This window comes from Sinocyclocheilus anshuiensis, unplaced genomic scaffold (genome assembly GCF_001515605.1).
Source record: "Sinocyclocheilus anshuiensis isolate Anshui unplaced genomic scaffold, SAMN03320099.WGS_v1.1 scaffold1549, whole genome shotgun sequence".
Lineage (NCBI taxonomy): Eukaryota > Metazoa > Chordata > Actinopteri > Cypriniformes > Cyprinidae > Sinocyclocheilus > Sinocyclocheilus anshuiensis.
The window spans coordinates 90,088-111,799 of NW_015538373.1; the positions used below are offsets into that span (position 1 = coordinate 90,088).

General features: G+C 37.2%; 1 pseudogene; it reads left to right on the forward strand.

The window, feature by feature from the left end:
- LOC107683756 (pappalysin-1-like) overlaps positions 1-21,712 on the forward strand; it is a 133,669-nt pseudogene that overhangs the window by 12,744 nt on the left and 99,213 nt on the right.

The window sequence follows — 21,712 nt, forward strand, 5'->3', positions numbered from 1 at the left end:
GTGCAAATTAAAGATCAAAACTTATGTTAGTGCTGATTACTCTTGCATACATAGAATTTGCATGTACTGATAATTATAGTGACAATTTCAACTTTTAAGGTGAAGAGCCAAGAGCCAATATTTGCATAATCTAAAACAGGACTTCAAATCTTGAATATCATGAAGGATCCGTGGTGTCTCTATTCAAAACTCTGAATTGCACAAACAGGAATCGTTATTGTAGTAATCACTCTCGTATCAACCACCCATCAGTATACTACATAAGAACAGGTAGACATTGACAGACATTCACAGTATCGCTTTGACGTAGCATCTCATCTCATTTCTAAGGAGTAACTATCCTTTTTCATCCTCTGTAGAACAAGTTTTCCAGTAACTTGCACTGGGGGGAATGTAGATTCATGGGTTTGTCAAATAAGCAGTGGCTGCCAAATAAATGAAGCCCACCAATGTTAAAGTCGATAATCTTGCAGCACTCTATCATGCAACATGACGGTTGGGTTTTAGGTGACAATAAGTATTTGTTCTGTGTATATTATAAACATTGTGCTCGTTTTAATCAAGTGTCTCCATCTCTTGCTCCAGGGCCTATCTGGATGTGAAGGAGTTAAAAGAGATCCTCAAGCTGGATGGTTCCACGCACCTCAATATCTTCTTCGCCAATTCCTCAGATGAAGACCTGGCTGGAGTTGCTACCTGGCCGTGGGATAAGGAGGCACTGACACATCTAGGTATAGAAATTACTGCATAAATGCAGTCCAGGTCAAGAGTCTGAATTGCATTCCTGCAGTCATTTAAGTCTTACTCTGTCTGTCACACTCTATTCCTTTACCTTCATTCAGTGGTTCCTATTCGCAAGACCCCTGATTATTTTCTTAAGGGAAGCGTATCTGATTCAATGAAGTGAAGAGTATGCAAATGAATATGATCAAAATTACAGTGCGTTTTAGCTGCATTTACTCTGCAAGACAGTGCACAGATTTTTATTTATTTATTTATTTATTTTTTTAACTGTCTGATTACAATTACTTGAGAAGCAGTTGTATTGAATGTATTGAATAAGAACATGACCGAACATGATGTTTTATTGCATGTCCATGCTCTAGTAGACCCTTCAACAACATCCGATCTGTGCCAGATACCAGAGAAAAATTGGATTTGGTTGACAGTTTAAATGCAGATTTTATTCCTCTAATTCTAATGAATAAAAAAGAAGCTTGGGAAACAGCACTCTTCAAAAATTCTAAAAAAAACTCTTCAACAATCCTGAATATTTAGGCACACACACATTAGGGTTTACACTGTGTACTTTTTCCTTCTCTCTTCTTAGGTGGCATCGTTCTGAATCCGTCTTTCTACGGTACATTTGGCCACACTCATACCATGATCCATGAGATCGGTCACAGTCTGGGATTGTACCATGTGTTCAGAGGTATCTCAGAGATCGAGTCCTGCAACGATGCGTGTTTAGAGACCGAGCCGTCACTGGAAACTGGAGATCTGTGTGCTGACACTAACCCCACACCCAAATACAAGCACTGCAGGGACCCTGAGCCTGGCAATGAAACATGTAGCAACCGCAATTTTGTTCACACACCCTTTAATAATTACATGAGTTACGCAGGTAAGAACATATCTATGGAAACTCTTCTATTCTATTCTAAAATTCAACTTAATCTGGATTGGAAAATACGGTAACACTTTAGTTTAGGGACCAATTCTCACTATTAACTAGTTGCTTATTAGCATGCATATTTTAGCATATTAGCTGTTTATTAGCTGAATGCCTTATTCTACATCACCTTATTTTAGATCCCTTAAACCTACGCTATACCTAAACTTAACAACTACCATACTATTAATAAGCATTCAAATTATGAATTTATTGAGGCAAAAGTAGTAGCTTATAGTTTTGTAGTTGTAGTAACATTTTTGAAATTTCAGTTTATTTTACTCTTTGTTTAGATTATAAGCATTCTACGATTATAATTGATATTTTTATTATACATTTTCAGATTTTAAACTATGGAACTATGTATACATTTGAATACTAATGAATACGTTTGCAAACTTTCTCAACTTTGTTTTTGTTGTTTTTACAGCATTATCACGTTTTTTTTTTATTATTTTATTGTATTTTATTTATTTTTTGCTCAACAGTAGCCGTTACTCATGTCACCTCAAATTGTCCACTGCCAAAAATAAAAATAATTTTATTGATTTCCACGTTGATCTTTGACCTTCTCAACATGAATGCTTTTCATGTGCTATGGATCTGTTAGGAACTAGGCCAAATTACTGAACTCACACTCCATTTTTCCCCAGATGATGACTGCACTGATTCCTTCACGCTTAACCAGGTGGCTCGCATGCACTGCTACCTGGACCTCATCTACCAGACCTGGCAACCCGACTACCGGCCCCCTCCAGTCCCCATGGCTCCCCAAGTGGTAGAACAGGAACAAGACTTCATTACTGTGGAGTGGTTTCCGCCCATCTCTGGCCACTTCTATGACAGGTGAACTGAGGTTGCAGTGGCATAGCACGTACACTGGGGACTATTTTCTTTTTACAAATATATGTGGTAAAATACACAAGCATTTGGAGAGATGCAATCTGATATATTAAAGGTCGTGGAATATAAATGTGGATGTAGGCAAAGAGGAGACATGTCTAAGCATGTTCTGTTTTGTAAATATTGAAAGAGGAGAAGTCAGCGCTATTTTGTAATCATTTTTTGAGTACAGTGAGAGGATGGATTGGAGGAAGTGCAAAACAACCAAGAATTCTCAGCATCTGCCAAATCGCTAACACATGCTATCAATTAATGGCTCTATTTCTAAACTATGTTTAACTGGCTGCATCGTAGATAGAGTGGAATTGTTCTCAGAGCCTTCCAAAATCATCTTGTTGGCTCTGGAATATCTGCATTTCATTTCGTCGAACTGAATGCAGTCAGAGATATTTATTTGTGGACCTGCAGACAGTCGACGAGGGACTGCTATGTGAGACAGGTGGAATTCACTGCAGCAAGCGGCAGGGGAATCCCCTCAGAAGGAGCATGTTGAGACATGTTGCTCTCAAACTCTCCACTTGGACCATGTGACATTGTTTACTGTATATCAATATCACATTCTAACACCGCAGTCAGACTGCTTAAACAGCAACCAGATTTGTCATTGACCTCAGGCAAAAGTGCTTACTGAGTCATTGGAGTTGATAAGGGAATTGTCACACCAGAGCAGTCTTGGGGAGTAATGTTTTTAAACAGTGTGACAGTAGTTTTTTCCTATAACAACCTGCTTTTTCCAACAAGTAGTGGTGTAGTACAACAGTATCATTTTCAAGGGTTATTAGTTGCATTTAGTCTAAATGCAGATTCAACTGAATATAAAAAAATCAAATTCTATTAAAAAAAGTCGATACACTATCAAATTGTTTTTTTTTAATTTTAATTATAGACATATTTTAATATATAAAATCTAAAAACTGTAGTTATTAGATTACATAATTTAACCATGTTTCTAGAACAGAATAAGGAATTTTATTTATTTATTAATTTTGATAGAATTTAATCTGCATTTAGACTATATATAACTAATAACTCTTGAAAATAATACTGTTATACTACACTACTTGTTGGAAAAAGTGGGTTGTTATAGGAAAAGCTACTGTACACTGCTGAAAACTGTTATGCTTCTGGGAAAGACTAGAAACCTGGTTAAATTATGTAATCAAACAACTACAGTACATATGAAAATATTTCCATATCCATATTATATCCTATTATATACTGTATATATATATATATTTTGACCTTATAAAACTGCTTCAAGCACAGTTTTCTGATTTTTGATTTTGTGTGGGGTGTAACTTGACTACATTAAACTCAGTGAACTCAATATTATCAGCACTTTCTGTTTTTGCTAACTCTTATTCTTAACATTTTTTTTTTTCTTTTTAAAAAAATAAAACCTCATATTGGAGATTCCTATCTAACTTGATGTATCTAAGTTGCATTTTGTCTATCTCTGTTGGTTTCCTAGAGAAGTGGGATCAGTATGTGATAAATGCGCAGAGGGTCGAATCCTCCTGCAATATGCCTCCAATTCTTCATCTCCGTTCCCCTGCTCCCCGTCTGGCCACTGGAGCCCCAGAGAAGCAGAGGGTGAGTTTTTATTTTTTTTTTATTTATTTATTTTTTTTCATACCTCCGCCGTCACATAATTTCTTCTAAACATACTTGCTTGTCATTGGCTAGTTTGCCAATGCTTCTTTAAAAATCGACATACCGACTGCATCACAGGTTATTGCGTGTGTTGTGTCTAAGATGCAAGTGCCAAAAGTGCCTGAATATTACACATTTTTCAACTATCCAAATATAGAAAATGTACATGGAGGTGATTTACTCGTCTACTGTCTGCATTCCGGATAAGTGTGATTTTGACTCAAGCAAAAGCCTTGAGAAAATAATTGCGGTCTGTGCATGTCCTCGGACAGACGCTTGTGTGAATTTATGGTCCAGCCTTTGTAATGCTGAACTGTCTTTGCAAGCAGAATAGAAAACCTCAATATATCTGGCCCTTTGAAACTCATTACTAAAAGGCCCGTTCGACTCCGCTTTCTTAGCAGAGTCTTATGAATTTGCAGGTTCTCCTGGTCAGAGGCATGCAGTTGCCAAAGTCTCTTGAGTTCATGACAGCAGCATCCCAAAGGAAATGTTTGTTATCTGTTGTCACGACGAATTTGCATCCTAAGAGTGCGATTCTTATTTCATATTCTCCTGGTTTAGTAGGATATCCAGATTTGTAAATTTACTTCACATCACAAGTCACAAAACCATTTGGTAAATCCAGGGTTTTTACAAACAATTTACACCAAAATTTGCTCTGCTCATATTTCATAAATGACACCCAATGACTGTTTTCAGACAGGTCTCTCAAACATTGTAGTCCTGCCCAAAAAAATTGTATGCCACTGAGTCACTGTTTCGATATGAACCAAGGGGTCATTGTTTGGCTGGTTAGCATGGTCCCATTAGTCTTTGTTGATAGACGTCATAACCACACAATTTATATTCAAAAATCATTTTTCTGCAATCTTAAATCTTTCCAGTTTCCAGCCACCGGCAGCATTTATGATAATTTTCACAAAACTTGCATGGTTTCCAGAATATTTTGTCGTATGAATATCTGAACATGCAATATGTCAAAAGAACAGAGCCTCTACTTTTAAACAAAACAAACCATATTATTCTAGCTTCATGCATTCTTTTTTTCTTTTTTTTTCAACTCTTGAATGTGCGCAAGTTTCATAAAAGAGCAACATTTTAAACAAAAAGCTGAGAAAATCACGTTTTTGTAAAAGATTTCGTCCGGATCGGATTCAGAACGATGATCAAAATATAGATAATATAGAGAGTAAAATATACACTGTATCGAGTAAATCGCTTCCATCAACACCCCCAAAGCTTGCACAATCCTAAACTACTTCCGTATTCATCTGCTGACATACGTGACCACTTGTTTCTGCATCTTCACTGTGTTTTGATCCAGAGATTCATTACTCTTTCAGAAGATGTGTAATAGTGCCTCCTAACCTATAACCGTGAAAACACCGAAAGCTGGAAAATTCCGTCAAAGGCAGGGAATGAGTTAAAATTGTAAACCAGACTTACTTTCTTCTCTTTTTATTTATTTGTTCAGTATAGTAACTAGTGAAGAATTTGGGTATGTGTGTTCTTGTGGCACATCAGTGTTTCCATGAGGTAACTGTCGTACAACTCCAAAGTGATTAGTCACATGACATTTACAGCTGAGGTGATTGGTCCAAAAACAACTGTGTCCATGTGCAAATATGGCAGACTGCTAAGGGCTCTTGTGCCAGTCAAGCAACTGCCATTGAGATGAATGAATTGCTTGGATGTCTTGCAGGTAACACAGAGCTCCTTAAACTGATAGTGCCACAGTGTTGATATTCTTCGATAAACTCAACCTACAGTTTATAGTTGACTTGGTAATTTACAGTGCCCTTGTCTAGTGTAGTAAATAACCATTTCATTTTGTTTATTTTAAATTAATCCTCACCTTGTCAGAGCATTGTGACCCTGGCTCCTCACACTGATCTTGTCAAAGCGTCCCATCTCTCCTACAACAACACTTGAATTCTTAGCTGAATGAATGCATCTTTAAAATTGAATTTTTTTTAATCTATTTTCATTCATTTTTTTGCCTTTCAGTATGTCTTATACTTGTTTTCAGTGCAACTGTGAACAGCAAAGTGAACAGTTAGCTGGCGGTGGGATTTTTAATATATTTATTTTTTCCTTTATGAATAGTCTACACAGCTGTGCTGCTCCAGAATTCACAGACAGCTGCTTTTATTAATTGTTGGTGAGCGTGGCTGGCATAAAATAGCATCGTGTCAGTTAGTTCGACTCACATCTTGGAGGAATGCTCTTACTCTGCAAATCAGAGCTTTTTGTGGGATTTTTGGCCCGGTGATATATGGCGTATATGTTTTTGTGGTCAAGGCTGTTTCAAAAGCATTATGCTCATTGTTTGGTGCCACTCGGGAGACGCTGCATTTCCTTACAATTAAAACGCTCCCACGGTCAGGACGCAGATTTGTTCATGCCTTTATGGTGAGATGGTGTCTTGCCGTTTTGATCCATATCTCTAGCAGAAGGAAAGACTCATTATCAATTGGAGGAGTGTTTCCTCTTCAAAGACCTGCTTTGATGATAATGAACTCGCGCAGACAGTGATGGATACGGGCCAGAGATTGCTGCTAACCTTATTATCAGAGAGCACTTCACTTCAGAACCCATAATTTTCACTAAATGTTCTACAGTTGGAGACAGACCATTCATAATGTCCTTGATGTGGCACTCTGTTTAGGCAGCACACACACGCACTCTTAAAAATAAACAAACACACGCTTTCTCACATAAACATTAATACGTGTTGCACTCTGCACTTGTTGCAATGTTACGAAGACATGCCTGGGCTTGCCGCTGCTCCAGCGTGTAAACGGCTCTCTGTTTTCCGTCTTGGAATGTTGCCCTGTTAATCACAGTCCCCTCAACGAGCCCCTCTTACGCCAGTATTCATCCTACGTGACGTGCTCCGAAGACCCCAGCACAGCTGCTTGGCAATCTGTTTGTTTGTGCTTCTCGGCCAGGGACGGCATTTCAGCGCCCTCCCTCTTCTGCCGCATCTCCCCGATGGCATTGCCACTCCACCTGCCAGCCGTGGAGTTCACAGGGTTTGTGGCTGATGTCCTCAAGACACTCCCGCTGTTTGTATTTGCAGTAAAGTTAACTCAAATAGTATTTCATCCCAGAGTTAAATGACTGTAAACCTAACTACAGTAGTTTACAACAGGCTTTCAGTGAAGAAAGCTGTGTTGATTGTAGCAACCCAGGCTCATTGAAAATACATGGTTGTGACATTGTTTCTGAAACACCAATATTATGTGCCTTGTTTCTCGGCAAGTTAAATATACAATGAGTGATGCTAAAACTCACGTATTGCGGCATTTTTATTCCAGGGAGTTCAAATGTCTGGGAAGGGTCGCTAAAAGGTTAATTCTCTATCGTGTTGGAAAATAACATGCCCCCTATAGTTGTTTTAATATTTCACTTCATTTCAATGAACATTTAATTGATTTCATAAGTAACAAAAATGCATCTTTATTGTTTTAGTTTAATAACCCTGGTCACCATCAGTCACAAGGGCTCTAGGGAAGCTCAATCTAAATCTATTTGATCATTTATCAGTATAATTTACCCATCTTGATCTCAAAAGTTTTTCACTAGCCATGTTCTTACATCGCACAGAGGCTCCCCAAAGCAGACCTGTACGTGCATTGGTGTGGACGCTATATAGTTATCATTATAGTTATCTTTATCGAGCCTAACAAGCCTTTATGCTGGAAGTGTATAAGGACAAAATTGAAAAGAATAATATTCATAAAGAATGGTTTACCCAATGAGTAAAAATGGCTTCGTTTGAGCAATGGCTGAGAGACACTATCAGTGTTATTTTAGTATAGTTGAGTTATTATACTTTTTATCAATATTTTGAATTTACCTTTATTTTTTATATTTTTATTTATTTTATATTGTGATTTTTTTTTTTTTTATTTAAACTTTTAGTAATATATTGTGTCATTGTTATTAGTTATTTTTTGTTAATATCTATATAGTTTTTATTTATTTTTATTTCACTTTCAGTTAGTTATTTTATTGGATCAAGTTAATGAAGATGAAAATGAGATACAAAGAAAGAAACTAGCCGAAACAAGTTTGTTTTAATATTTCACTTCATTTCAATTAACATTTAATTGATTTGAACAAAAATGCATCTTTATTGTTTGTTTAATAACCCTGGTCACCATCAGTCACAAGGGCTCTAGGGAAGCTCAATCTAAATCTATTTGATCATTTATCAGTATAATTTACCCATCTTGATCTCAAAAGTTTTTCACTAGCCATGTTCTTACATCGCACAGAGGCTCCCCAAAGCAGACCTGTGCTCACAGTTCAATGTACCACAATTACCTTACGCGGGACGTTTTTAGCCGCACTAACACCAACCCCCCCCACTTTCCCTTTTTTCCATGAATGAGCACTTTCCTAGACAAGCTAATACCCCAATGGGATTAGCTAATCAAGTGAAAATGCAAGGCCCTAATTCATGGTTGAATTGTCAGGTCACCTTGAAAACCTGCCCACCCTGCTGTGGCGGCTGAACCCTGACACTAGTACTTCCGGGACAGGGTTAGTAGTCCACCACGGAGTCATTTAGATAAGACAGTTACTCATCTTATAAAATGACTACCTGATGAATACATTCATTACAGCTGTTTAAGCTCTTTTTTTTTACGTGTCTGCAAGGAGATATTTTCCCATCTTAAACGTTTGAGCAATGGCTGAGAGACACTATCAGTGTTATTTTAGTATAGTTGAGTTATTATACTTTTTATCAATATTTTGAATTTACCTTTATTTTTTATATTTTTATTTATTTTATATTGTGATTTTTATTTAAACTTTTAGTAATTATATTGTCATTGTTATTAGTTATTTTTTGTTAATATCTATATAGTTTTTATTTATTTTTATTTCACTTTCAGTTAGTTATTTTATTGGATCAAGTTAATGAAGATGAAAATGAGATACAAAGAAAGAAACTAGCCGAAACAAGGTTGTTTTAATATTTCACTTCATTTCAATGAACATTTAATTGATTTCATAAGTAACAAAAATGCATCTTTATTGTTTTAGTTTAATAACCCTGGTCACCATCAGTCACAAGGGCTCTAGGGATGCTGTGGCTGGTCAAATGCAGCGTAAGCGAGGTGAGAATGTAAACATGCAGTATCGAAGACATTTTTATCATATGTTTACTTCTATTCTGGCCACACACATACTCACAATAATAAATGTGTTGAGATGATGTGGCCTGGAACACCAAAAAACTCAGTGCTCAGTTGATTAAACACTGGAATTTTGTGCACTGCCCAGAAATGAGGTTAGCAAATGGCTTTTGCTGTTGCCAGTTTGGAATTGCACAAAGGAAAAGCAGGAGAACACACTGTCTGCAGTGCCCTGGCTTCTCCCCACATTTGATGAATGTTGGGGTACGTCACTCCCCGTCAAATGAGTTGCTGTTGACTCCAAATATAGCTAGACTGCAGCACACGAGAGGTAATTGCCAGGCTGAAATCGAAAGCCTTGTGCAGGCCTCATCATCGGGTCGCTCGGATTTCTGGTTTTTGCCACAGAAACGAGAGAGAATGTGAAGGAGAAATGGTCGGACAACATGGAATTTAACAACATGCGACTCTATGCATCAAGTGTGTGGCTGCATTTCTCATTATGCGCTACTCCTTTTTCTGCTGTACCTTACGATATATTGTTCCTGCTTCAATTCATGGTACTGCACAGAACTGGGTTACTGGTGTTATTTTAGTGGTGTTATGATGCAGTGTTCCCTGAAATGTGCACTGTAGTCATTCTGTACTTTGCCTGAATATTTATAGAATTTATATGTAGTAAGTAGTATTGTGTTAACAAAAACTATGACCTAAGATAAGATGAAAACAAGACAACACCAATATCATTAAACACTAACAGTGACTATATCAACATGCAATATTATTGACGAAAAAAGATGAGACTAAAATGTAGTTTAAAACAATAAAAACTCAAACTCAATAAAAATTCGTCAAAAAAAAAGGTGAAAGTGTTTTTCAAAGGTGAAAGTGTTTGAAATGAAAACAGTCATGATCAGTAATCGCAATTTTATATTTTCAAGCAAAATAATTGTCATAATCAGTTTAACCATTATGCAGCATGACTACAATATTATAACTTGACTAAATTCCCAGACTTTTACTCAATGAAAACATGACTAAACAAAACACAGGATAGGTTGACTAAGTAGTGTTTCGTTAATGAAAAATATTTGTTGACGACATTTTTTTACATGAAAGATGAGACAAAGACAAGACGAAAACAACATCATTAAACGCTAACTGTGACTATATCAACATGCAATATTCATACAAAATACATTTATTTATTTTTTGTTATTTAGTACTGACCTGAATAAGATATTTATCATAAAAGACAAAAAAAAAAAAAAACAGCTGTGGATCATCCAGGTAACAACGCATTATTAAGAATCAAGCATATGTAAACGTTTGAACGGGGTCATTTTTATAAATAATTTTCTCTTGTGGACTATATGTAAATATATATGAAATATCTTATTCAGGTCAGTACTAAATAAAAAAAAATGCATGCATTTTGTATGATCCCTCTTATTTTGGTAAAATTAACATTTTGCAGATTCTGAAAGGGGGTGTAAACTTTTGACCTCAAACTGTACATTTAAGCTGAAGTACTAAAATTACTAAAACTGAAATTGGAAAAAAAAAAAAAAATATTATTAATAAATACTTTGATAGTATAAAAATAATATTAAAAAGACATGGCTTTGGTCTAACAGTACTTTACCCTCAGATGCAGCTGTGTGATTTATGAGGGCTGCAGTCTTTTTAATTTAAAAGATATGTAAAATTAACATTTTGCAGATACTGCAAAGTTTATGTACATTTTTTACCGCAACTTTATATCCAAAATCTAAAAAATCTTAAAAAAAAATTCCCCAATCAGAGCTTTTGTGCTTTCAGATGAAAGTGTCTCAAACAAAAATAATGATCAGTAATTGCCATTATAATTTTGAGAAAATTAATTGTCATTATTCGTTTAACCATACGTTTGTTGTTGGTTTTTTTTTTTTTTTTTTTTTTTTTTTTTATTAACGCATTATTAAGAATCAAGCATATGTAAACGTTTGAACGGGGTCATTTTTATAAATAATTTTCTCTTGTGGACTATATGTAAATATATATGAAATATCTTATTCAGGTCAGTACTAAATAAAAAAAAATGCATGCATTTTGTATGATCCCTCTTATTTTGGTAAAATTAACATTTTGCAGATACTGCAAAGTTTATGTACATTTTTTACCACAACTGTATATCCAAAATCTAAAAAATCTTAAAAAAAAATTCCCCAATCAGAGCTTTTGTGCTTTCAGATGAAAGTGTCTCAAACAAAAATAATGATCAGTAATTGCCATTATAATTTTGAGAAAATTAATTGTCATTATTCGTTTAACCATACGTTTGTTGTTTTTTTTTTTTGTTTGTTTTTTTAAGTTGACTAATACTAGACTAAAATTCCAAGACTAAAACTTGACTAAATAAAAAATAAATAAATGCATACAAAATAGGATAGGTTGACTAAATTTGATAAAGAATAAAGGGGACATTTGAAACTTGACAAAATTAACACTAGTAGTAAGTGATCCTATTTATGAAATTTAAGGCCTGTATTTTGTTTGCAAAAGCTTGGCTTAGGAGCCGTAGAGAAAATCTGGTTCATATCCTTTTTTTGTTTTTGCAAGCCTCAAGTTACTGTAGTTCCCCTTCTACTAGATCACAATAATTGCTTTTTATCTACATTTTAAACAGATGCCTTTACAGTTGTCCTGTCATGAACTGGTAAAGGAATATCAAAAAGAATTTTTTTTTTGTTTGTTTTTTTAAGTTGACTAATACTAGACTAAAATTCCAAGACTAAAACTTGACTAAATAAAAAATAAATAAATGCATACAAAATAGGATAGGTTGACTAAATTTGATAAAGAATAAAGGGGACATTTGAAACTTGACAAAATTAACACTAGTAGTAAGTGATCCTATTTATGAAATTTAAGGCCTGTATTTTGTTTGCAAAAGCTTGACTTAGGAGCCGTAGAGAAAATCTGGTTCATATCCTTTTTTTGTTTTTGCAAGCCTGAAGTTACTGTAGTTCCCCTTCTACTAGATCACAATAATTGCTTTTTATCTACATTTTAAACAGATGCCTTTACAGTTGTCCTGTCATGAACTGGTAAAGGAATATCAAAAAGAAGACAGCATACCACAAATGAAAACTTTGAAATTCTGACTTTAATGCATTTGCTGCATCTCTTAGGACCACCAGATGTAGAGCAGGCATGCGAGCCCAGCGTCCGCACGTGGAGTCCGCATAACGGCATGGATCTAGGAATGGTGCCTCCTCCCTGCCCTCTGCAAGGCTGCATGTTACAGCTGGAGTTCGCATATCCGGTGGTCCCTGACTCCCTCACAGTGTGGGTGACCTTCTCCTCCCAGGAGGAAACCGTTCTGCCTGCCATCCACAATATCATCTTATTGACTGTCGGTGGCAACAACCTGTCTCTGGGTCCCAGCAATTTGTTCTGCGACACACCGCTGACCATCAAGCTGGATGTGCTTGAGAAGGTGTGCGGCGTGCAGTTTTTCACCATGGAGCAACATTTGGAAATTGATGCTACTCTGCTCACGTCCAAACCCGACTGTCCACTGTGTCGAGAATGTGCGCCGCTGCACTATAGGCTCCAGCGGCAGCCGCCATTTGTTCACGCACCCCAGGGCGTCATGCTGAGAGACTCAGTGCGAAGATACATGGACAGGTGAGTCTTTTGAATAGATAAATAAAATGAATAATGTGCTCTTCAAATTGCTCATTCACACGGTACCTAATGCAATGAATACACTGAACCTTATTGTAAAGATGCTAATATTTCTTTTAAATTTTTTTTGTTTTGTTTTATTCCAGGTGAATTTTTGATTGCAATTATGTTTTCAGGCTCTGGCTAGTGTTTAGATTCTCTTGCAACCTCTACTAGAAAAAAATCATATTGACTTTGGAACTTGTCTTCGATTTGGAGCTGTTTTACCACAGAACAAAACTAACGTAATTCAAAGTTGGAGTGCGAAATGTGCCTGGTCAGCATTAGGCACAGCAAATCCCCGCTCAAATCTTGTGGTGTCTCTCTGTTCCTTTTCAATTTTCGAACGAAGCCAAAAGAAACAAAGAGAAGGATGCAGCTGTTGGTTGTTTTCTGTCCAGCACCTGGCATTAGAATGCCAGTTAATGCCATTTGTGCCATCTTGAGGTTCCTCTGGCCTCGGCCTGGCACCTCTGGTTTGGGCAGTAATACACTAACGCTTTCTGACTTAAGGCCAGATACTGGGTCTCTGGTCAGCATTTCTGTATTGGCCACTTAAGCATGCATGTGAAATTAATGGTTTAACTTGCCACCCACTGATATAGTAGCTCAACATTGCAGATTGTTTCCAATAGTTTTGGGAAATGTGCGAATCACAGATTTATCTACCACCAGCATAGATTAGCTTTGCACAGACAATTATCACAGTACAATGATCAGAATAGAGGAGAACCGGGGATGGGTGTAAGAGGGGGCCAGTTGTAACACTGTTATTTGAAGCATCTACTGTAGAAATTATGTATAGGGATGAAAGGTTTTATAGGTTTAATGTGGTTTGCATATCCAGTATTTTCTTTCCAAGTAATTTCCAGTATTTCGGATTGATTGAGGTGTTTATATGAAGGATTTTCCAACTGAGCTACCAATTATTAACAGATTATTATCATATTATTATACTCAGAAAAAAAGTACAAAAACTGCCACTGAGGCAGTACCCTTTCAAAAGGTAATAATATATATAATTTAGGTACTAATATTTACACTTTAGGTACAGATCTACCTTTTAAGTTACACAAAATTCACCCTTTTGGGTTAAATAAAGTACAAAGATGTATATTTTAGGTACAAAAGTGTACCATCCCAGTAACCGCTTTTGTACCTTATTTATTTCTGTATCTATTCTGAAAGCGCAGGTTGTCCATAAACATTGCCACTGAAGTAATGTTGCAGTTAATTAAATAATGGTACACTGATGTGTAGTGATGATTGACCGTTTGTGACGACACCTGCTGCTTAGGAGTAGAGTCACTGAAGATGCCCACTCACTATTTTCTTAAGTTTATTGGACTTTTTCCTCCCCATATTGTGCAAGCTCTTTCTCCACTATACTGTAGCTGAATAAAACCGACATGTTTTTGATCTGATGTGAGGTAGGTAAGATTTTGGCTCAAGTAAATTGTGGTCAACTCGCAGCTGGGTTTGAGAGTCTGTTTTCTGAGTGACGTTGATTCTGAGATCTGAATCAATTACAATCACATATTCTGAGGTCCCATGCATTCATTACCTCAGCTCTGATCCAAGAAAGATATTGATCTTTGGTGAATATGCTCTGACACCTCTACCTAATTTGGGTCAACCGTGTCTCTCTCTCACTTGGCACTCGCTCATTAAGTTGAATGGGGAGACTTAGGTTTTGGATTCATACATTATGGGACCTTAGGAAATATGAGAGTAGGTTTGAAGCTCTGGAACATAGGAGTAAATCACGGAGGGGGGTTGACCCTGCATGTGTGTAACTCTGGCCTTCAGTAAACCCCCAGCCATCTGCTATTCCTCTCCCTGACCTGGCCCTCTTTGCTGTCATGGCTTCAAAGGGCACCCCTGCTTTGAGCTGACAGGACCCCCCTGCCAATGAGACAGAGGCCAAGACAATTGGCCAACTCATCCGCTTTAGGGGCCCCAGCCTCCTGCAACCTGGTCCCCCTTGGCCTAAGACTCTCACCTCTGTCATGTCAAGTCCACTGACTATGGCATTCCAAAAGCTCCACCCTCCTACCAGCTCCACTGCTAATGATGGAACGATTTACAGAGGTTTGATTTGGTGCCCCACGGTCCTTAATCTCACTGGAAAATTGCTTTATCCAGTTTACGGGATGAGTACATTTGAGAGAAATTTGCATCGTAACCAATGTACAGTTCTAGATCTTTCATTGTTTATCAAAAACATATCCCTTGACCACTTTTTAAAATTTTCAAGGGTTTTAGTTAAGACAGTGTTAGGTCTTTTAGAACAAGGTGATCTTTGGAACAATGTTATTTCATTACCGTGTGTAGGCTCTTTTCATGTTTACTTGAAGATCCTCCTAATTAGGGGTCAAGCACCGACGGTGCAGTGGCACCTATTGTATCCGTTAGCGTCATTTTTCTTCTTCCGCCGAAAGTCTATGGCAGCCCATAGAACCGCTTGCGGGAAAGTTGTGAAATTTGGCACACTGATAGAGGACAATCTCAACATTAACCACAGCAAGTTTGGAGTCTCTAACTCCAACTCTCTAGCGCCACCACTTGTCCAAAGTTTCAGTTGTATAATTTGGCACACTGATAGAGGACAGTCTTAACATTAAACACAGCAAGTTTGGAGTCTCTAACTCCAACTCTGTAGCGCCACCACTTGTCCAAAGTTGAAATTTATTTATGCTAATAACTTTTGAACCGTAAGGCACAAATGGAAAATAATTTTTTCCTGTGAATCCTTGGCTCATGCCGAGTCGAATAAGGACCAAAATTCAAAAATCGCAAGGTTTAGTTTTTTCGCTATTTTTAATTATTCGTAAAACCTACTTTTTCGAACTCGTCCTAGACTGTTTGTCTGATTCTCACCAAAATTGGCTCAGATCATCTTCAGACCATGCTGGCAAAAAGTTATGGAATTCAAGTTGATTCGTCCAACCGTTCTCGAATAACGCACAAAGGAATTCTACGAAACGCACGTAAAAATGGATGTGAGCCTATATATTCGCAACGGTTTGGCGTATTGAGACCAAACTTGGTGTGTGTTATAACAAGCATAATTCATGTTGAAAACCTACTTTTTCGAACTCCTCCTAGACAGTTAGTCCAATTTTCACCAAATTTGACTCGGATCATCTTCAGACCAAGCTGGCAAAAAGTGATGGATTTCGTGTCGATATACGAAACGGTTTTCGTTTAGAGCATCAACGAATTTGCTGGTTAAGATGCCAAAATGCATATGAGGCTGTATCTCTGCAAAGCTTTGACGTATTTGCACCAAACTTTGTATGTGCCATTGTCACCTCACACTGACCACGCCACACCAATTTGGTATTTTGATTGCATTAGCCTATTGCAATGAAACTGCTCTCAAAATATTCATTGGCTTATGCCGACAACAGACATACCAATTTTCACTTAGCAAATCTGAACTGCTTGTCGGCCATTTTTATTTATTCTGTAAACCTACTTTTTCGAACTCCTCCTCAAGCCTTTGTCCGATTTTCACCAAAATCGAGTCAAATCATCTTCAGACTGTGCTGACAAAATGTTATGGATTTCGTGTCAATAAACGAAACTGTTTTTGTACAGCGGCACCACAAATTTTAGGCATAGTGCCAATCTGCATCTGAGGCTGTGTCTCTGCAAATATTTGACATATTGACACCAAACTTTGTTTGTGCCATTGTCACCTCACACTGACCATGCCACATTCATTTGGTAATAGGCACAACCGTTTTGTACAGCGCTGCTACAAATTAAGTATGGTGCCAAAATGACTCAGCCTATATCTCTTCAAAGCTTTGACATAATGACAACAAACCTTGTATGTGCCATTGTCACCTCACACAGAACACACCAAAACGATTTGATTGCAGCGCCACCTGTTGGTCAAAACTGATAAGCCATTTAATCATATTACTAGTGGTTGGATTTATGATTTTCAGCCATTTCAATTACAATCATCCTAAAATTGCTTTTTTTACTCATTGTCGTATTTGGTCTGATGCTCCATGCCATGCTTAGCTCCTCATTTTGCCGCTGGAGTGCTTGGCCCCGTGATTGCTGCTTGCAGCTATATTTCCTAACTGGATTTGGACCAAAACGTTCCATCAAGAACAAGAATTTTGCCTCGATTATGTGTAAACCGATGTAAGTTGCATAGGGAATGTGCATGTGCTATGCACTGCTGTAGAGCTTTTGACGTCATCGCTGACCACAGTAATCCCTGTTTACCAGAAGTCATGTTCCGAAGGAAGATTTGCACTGTGGAAATGTTGGAGTTTCTCTCTAATGTCACCGCTATGAGTTGATCTCCTTTGTGTGTGATTAACATAACTTCTCAACCAGAACAACTGGGGATGACCCTACTAATTATTTATCTTCATTGGTGTGTTCACTGTATCACTGCAGTTCCATCATCCCCGACTGAATCCCTAGAAATACAAGGAAAACCAAATCTGCTGTGGTTTCGGAAATATGACTATGTGCAGGCACTGGTGGAGTTTGAATTCTTTGAAAAGTAGATTGTTTAGTGAGAACTACTGGTGGCCTGCCGAGATGTTGGCATCTCATTTGAAACCATCATTTGCCATTTGCCCAGAAAGCGACTAAACCTTGTCTATTCTTTTGCAGGAAACACTCGTGCTATTGTTGCTTGCGTATGGTGTTTTTTTTGGAGGAGGTCGCTTGAGTAGCTACTTTTTGTTGTCTTTAAACACTTCATAAGTCCTGATTTGTATCTGTGGTCAGTCTTCCAAGGAGTATTAAGTCTCTTTCTTTTTATCAAGAATTCCAGAAGGAGGCATTTTTATTGAATTAAGTATTGTTTGAATAGAAAGCTTTCACTAAATTTCACTCATCGTGAGACAATAGGGAAAAAAATAGGTGACAAAGAAATCCATTTAAAACTTGCTGCAAGTGGAATTCTGTTGACGTTAACTTATTTCATGCCATGTCATCAACATATATTTATGCCATAAGCGTATTGGCGGGCCTGTTGATCTCTCAAGAGTGACTGGCTTACATGATATCATATGACATCATCAGCTGCACCCATTCAGAACAGTTGAGAATACAGTGAGATATGTGCGTTAATAAGACACAGATGAAGTTGTGTTAAAGGGTGGATGCTGAGCAGAGGATGATGGCATGCTCTGAGACTGATTCCTTCAACACCTTAACACATCTGTGAGGAAGAATTTTATGCAATAGGAAGTGGAACTGCTTCTCCGTAGGGATAGGCATGAGTATTCAGAAGTGACGGCAGTGATCAATCATTCAAATATCTGATAAATTTTCATTTGAAATCTAAAAACAACTATACTCAAATGCATTTTCCAGTTCACCTGTTTTTGCATCAGCGCTGGATGTGATTTTGCTTAGCTTAGTAAGTAGAAGCTCTTCAATGCACTGCCAATATATTGTTCATTGAGTGACGCAACATATACTGTAGGCTTCAGATAGCCAGCCACAACCTAAGAACAAGCTCCATTCTTCAACACAATAGTTAGCACACAGACTCCAATATAACAGAAACTCTTCTAAATACCCAACATAATGGAATATTCAATACTTGAAAGTATTTCCCTTTACTCACAAACACACAAAAACACATAAAATAATTCTTACTGTAGTTTTGTTTTTAAGCCCAACAATTATTAAAATATCACCAATGAGCAACTGTTCACAAATATTCAGCAAATATTCACATCGCTGCACTTGTAAGATGTCCATAAGTGCTTAAAGTGTTGGAAAAGTTGCTATATTATTTCATGCTGTTGTATGATTAACACATTTTATGTTAATAGTTTATAAGATGGAAGAAGACTAAGACAGAGAAGCACAGTGTGGTCTAAATATCTTGTTCAGTCATGAAACTCTAGATGGTGTAGGCTGATAGATCCTTTATATGCAATATGCTAGCCATCACATCATTTACTACATGGCACAAGCTGATTCTGCAGCCAATGAGTTTGCTTGCTCAACATTTAAACAGTCTGGTTGACTGTTTGCTGTAAGCTGGTCCTGCAGCACATTTGTCAGAGCTCCTCTGAAACCCTCTACGTCCCCCAGCTCCACCTGTGGATATTCGTGCAGCAGCAATATATCTTACATGCTCACAGCAGTGTGTCTGTGTACCTATTGGCAAAAGCAAGCCTCCATACTTGCTCTGCAGCACCATATGTATCTAGTCTGTCGAGACCAAATACATTAACATTGCCATATCTATTAATATGCTGAAACTATCCAGAGAGTTGTCAAAATTAAAATAACAAAATACTACAGTAAACACTGAAAGTACTAAACATTTTTACAGTTCACATGTGCATGATGACAAGGCATAATGTACTGTAGGGTTCCATATAAAAGTTAGCGATTTAGCTAACATTATAGTAGATAAATGATAAAGCATAATTAAGGATTTCAAAGTAACATCAATTAAGAAAGTGAACTAAATAACTTTTTATAGATTATCGCAGACAGTTCTCAACTCCATGAAGGCACACATTTCTCATTCAAACACTCCTCACCAGACACATGGCATGTCGCAATCTGTGACCAAGCAGGTGGGAGCCAATGAGCATTCGATTTTCCTGCCGTAAAGTTTCTTGAAGTGGCAATTTTTGAATTTGTATAGAGTGCATCAGCGTGGGAATTGCTGCTTATGGTTGCTGCTCAGGATGGAGATGACGATCGCTGAACAAAGTCTTGAGTTTGGGACTGTTCCTTGCAGTCATATGGATTCTGAAGATTTGGATTACAGCGAACAAATAAAATTGATTCCTTTTTTTATGTTTTTTGGTGTATTTTATGGTTCTATTGTTAGTCACAGCATGTCGGAGAAAACGCCTTTTGTGTCCCATGGCAAACAAAGTAAATATTACATAAGTAATGGTTAAACGATTGCAGAAATATAATTAATTTTAGGGGTTTAAAGTGTAGTCTTGTTTAACATCGTGTATTCTTTGAATCGAGTTGGCAGCAGAAATATCACAGAACAGAACAAAATATTATAATTTCATATTAAGTAAATGAGCAAACTTCAGTTAATAATGCAATTGAAAACATAATAAAGTGACGTGACCCACACTTGGAATTAGTGCTCTGCATTTAACCCATCCAAAGTGCACACACACAGCAGTGAACACACACACACACCGTGAACACACACCCAGAGCAGTGGGCAGCCATTTATGCTGCGGCACCCGGGGAGCAGTTTGGGGTTCGGTGCCTTGCTCAATGTCGCAAATAAAATGAAAATGAAATGAAAAGTGTTGACTGAGGCATTAAATTTAGATCTCAATGTTGCACAATGATTCTTTTCCGCATTTTTACAGTGTTGTGCATTATAACCAATCACACACAAGTCTGTTGAGTTTATGAACACAGCGGCCAATCAGAGGCGTTCAGATGAGTCATCGCTGAAACACCACCATTAAAGGCACGATATGTAAGATTTTCGTAATAAAATATCCAAAAACCACTTGCACAGTGCTATATGCAGTTGTGTACTTACATTATCCCAAAAGTTCCCAAGGATTTGTAAATCCAGAGAAATTCCAATTTTAAATAATGGCTCGTCCCGATTCATTGTCGCCTTTCAGTGACATAATATCTGCACTATTGGTTTCCGCTTGTTGAAACTATGGGAACACATGTGGACAAAAATGCTGCTGTACAGTTAAACAAAAATCCATTACGGCTGTCGCAAATAAAATGAAAATGAAATGAAAAGTGTTGACTGAGGCATTAAATTTAGATCTCAATGTTGCACAATGATTCTTTTCCGCATTTTTACAGTGTTGTGCATTATAACCAATCACACACAAGTCTGTTGAGTTTATGAACACAGCGGCCAATCAGAGGCGTTCAGATGAGTCATCGCTGAAACACCAGAGTGTTGTTCAGTTTTGTTGTTCAGTTCTACTCTCTCACGAATTCTCTCATCATAAATAACAAAGTGCAGATGTACGTATGATGTAAGTAGGAGATTCATTCATCAAACAGTGTATAGACAGCTTTACTGATTATAATGGGAGTTTTTTGAGAGCGCTTAAACTCGGGCTTGACTTAATCAGTCATATACTGTTCCTTGACAATGTAAATGTTCTTTGCTCACTTTCTCTGTACAATTTATTGGCTGTTTGAATAACTTTGGAAGGTACAGGTAATAATACTAATAAAATAATAATTCATTACATCCGTGAACATGATTCTGACATCTCTGGATGGTGAAAACCACATCTCCCATCATTCCACTCTCCTTCAGAGCGTCATCAAGTTTCGCCTTTGTTACTGTTTTGAAAATGCGACCTCGAAAACTTACATATTGTGCCTTTAATATGACAACTGAATACAATATAATAAAATGTTATAATGCCACAATTTTAATATTCATAAGAATTCATTTGTAAGTCTGTAAAGTTGTTCATATGTAAATGTAAGGTTTAGGTGTTGTAAATACGTGAGTATTGTACGTTTCAGTGTCTGTGAAAACGTAAGTAAATGTACGTTTTGCAGAACCACATTTTACGTAAAATACATACACATTCTCGTGAGATCACATTGAGATGACCGGTAACAGCTGAATTAACTTTATTGTATA